This window comes from Geospiza fortis, unplaced genomic scaffold (genome assembly GCF_000277835.1).
Source record: "Geospiza fortis unplaced genomic scaffold, GeoFor_1.0 scaffold112, whole genome shotgun sequence".
Lineage (NCBI taxonomy): Eukaryota > Metazoa > Chordata > Aves > Passeriformes > Thraupidae > Geospiza > Geospiza fortis.
Window position 1 is genome coordinate 13,712,904 of NW_005054298.1, and position 2,821 is coordinate 13,715,724.

At 63.1% G+C, this 2,821-nt stretch overlaps 1 protein-coding gene across 1 annotated transcript in view; it reads left to right on the forward strand.

Moving 5' to 3' along the window:
• Positions 1 to 2,821, forward strand: part of PNKD (PNKD metallo-beta-lactamase domain containing) — a gene marked incomplete at its 5' end in the record, with an annotated part of 13,177 nt that overhangs the window by 3,726 nt on the left and 6,630 nt on the right. The window lies entirely within an intron of this gene.

Here is a 2,821-nt window from a genome sequence, read left to right on the forward strand (position 1 = left end):
GTAGAGGGGGTTCTTGTCATCGTAGAGCGGGGGTGCGCTGGGATGTGACATGCCGGCTCCCTGCACCTCCCACGGGCACCTGCAGGGGACAGAAGGCGCGGGGCTTCAGCACAGCTCACCTGGGCAGGACCTGCTCCTGGTGAGTGGAGCCGCAGGGGCAGGGGGAGCCACAAAACCTCCCCCTCCCACTTTAATAGTGGCTCCTAATGAGTAAGGGCAAGGTGGCCTCAATGCCAGCAGGTCAATAAGAGACCAGGGATGTCCCTTGGCTGGGGCCACCCGCATTCCTGTGCCCTGAGTCCCCAGCACCGCGTCAGTGGCCAGCCTCGGGCAGGGCACCGCCACGCGCTGACTCAGGCTGCGCCGGGGCCGTGACCTTTCCAGAAGGGACCTGACCTCTCTGGCCGTGACCTTTCCACAAGGATCTGACCCCTCTGGCCATGAGCTTTCCAGAAGGGACCCGACCTCTCTGCTCTTTGAAGCCTGCCCTGAGATTGCCAGGGAAGAAGGAGCAGCACCCCTGGCTGGTCTGTGGCTCCTGGTAGCACCACACTGACGACAAATGGCATCACCCTGCCAACTGCCTGGGATGGAAACACAGGCTCTGATCCTCATCATAGCCACGCAGATCTCACTGCCACTCCCATTTCAGGGGTGTCCCCCACCCAACAGCCGCATGCGTCACACAGGGGCTCCTGAACTCTGGAGTCCCCTTAGAAGGGGATGTGACACCCACATCACCTCTACAGGAGATGGACTCTTCCTCTGGGAGCGGAGTTGGGACCCCGCTGGGGCTGAGCTCCCCTCCTCGGCCACACCAGGCCCCCTCACAGAGCCCCCAGCAGCTGTGAGAAGGCAGCCCGGGCTCAAGGCCAGCTGGGCTTGGTCCCAGCAGGAGGAGGAGAAGGAAAGCAGGATCTCCAAGGCCAGGAAAACAACAGCGCTGCCAGCAGAGAGTGCCAGGCCTTTACCCACCTCCCACCCCCTCAGCACTGGCACCCCAGACCCCAGGAGGTGCCAGGACCCCCCACCACCCTCCTGCCCGCAGCGGTGATGTGATCTTGGGACTATCCCAGGGAAGGAACGAGGATCTGATGCTAACCAGGCCCAGGCTAGGAGGGGATTGGGCCTTTCCTCCTGTGTGACGCCAGTGCTTCCCACAGCCCGGGGCACACCCATGCCAGCCATGCTGGGAGAGCAGTTCCATGTCTGTCCCTCCATCCCTCCTGTCACCCAGCTGTGCCAGCCACGGCAGAGCTGCCACAGTCACACTGCCCTTCCTCATCGCGATGACGACAGCACCAAAAATAAATAACCGGCGTGGCAGTGACCATGCGGACAGGAAGTTCACTTTCTCCACACTGGTTTCCCAGAAAGCACAGGGGACCCCTGGTACCACCTCACCTCTGGGGCCAGGGAAGGGCCCAAAATAGGACCTTGACCCTAAGAAAGCCTCTGTGACTGACACTCAAGTTACGGGGGGACCAGAGTCCCCAGGCGGGAGCCCAGGTCTCTGGGGAAAGCACAGTGTGTTTGGCTGGCACCAGATCAGCAGGGTCCAACCCTGTGCCCGTGACCAGCACCTTGGGATTGCTACAGCCCCTCGGGACTGCTCCAGCCCCTCCTGTTTCCACCGCATTGGGGTAGCCTTGGGCACAGGGAAGGAACCAGCCTGACGGGTCCCAGCAGCTGCCACACCCAGGGAAGCAGGCAGCCGAACCCTCCTAGGTCCATGGCACTGCATGGTCCCGAAACTCAGGTCACCAGCTGGATGGTAGATGGCAACCCGGGGCCAGCTCAGCGGCGTGGCACGGTCCCTGGGGACAGGGTGCTACTGTGCACTGGCACCATGACTCAGCACAGATAAGGCACATATAGCAGGCACATGGGGCACAGCCAACCATCATCCCTTCCACAATCTCATGGGTAGCAAAAGGTTCTGTCCCCACCATCCACCGTGGCACTCCTGCCAGGCGCGGGCCCCTGCCACAAGCTCCACAGGTTCCTGGGGGAAACACACCCACCTTAGGAGGGGATCATGGTTTGGGGCACGGGACAGAGCACCCCTCATTCAGGCTGCCTGAGAAAGCACCTCACTCTTGAAGAACTTGGAAGCTCCCACCAGTACAGCACGGGTTGGTACAACACAGCCTAGTATGGCACAGCAGAGTGGCACAGCCTGGCATGGCATGGCACAGCCTGGTACAGTACAACAGGGCACAGCTGCCTCCTGCAGCACAGCACGGCTCAGTACAGCACAATCCAACAGCACAGCACAACTTTTCCCGGCTTGGCCCAGGCCAGGCCAGTTGTGCTCAGTTGACATAAGAGGGTCAGCACGGCCCACCCCGGGCAGGATGTCCCTGCTGGCCCACACTGCTCACACACAACACAAGCTTGCTGGGGTTCGGCATCACCTCTCCCACACCCCTGCCCCTCTGCAAGCTCTCTCCCGGGGGCACAGACATGGGACAGAGGCGTCCTCCTGTGCCCCAGCCCCGGCACCCCCAACTACCAGTGCTGGTCCCCACGCACCCCCATGGTGTCACCCCCACACCTTGCCGAGCACAAACCTGCGCCCACCCCTCCCGAGACACCCCACGGGGTCCGTGAGGACACTCACGTCCGTGAGGACACCGTCCACAGCACAAGCGTCGCTGCCCTCCCACGAACCACCCCGCACCACGCCCCAATCCCCTGCCACGCCATCGCGTGGGGTCCGGAAAACAGCGCCAGCGCTACAGAGGGACCCCGCGCGTAGGGGTCCCGTCCCCCCGCGTCCCTCCCCGCGGGACCGCGCTCCGTCCCCTCTCCTCCCGCC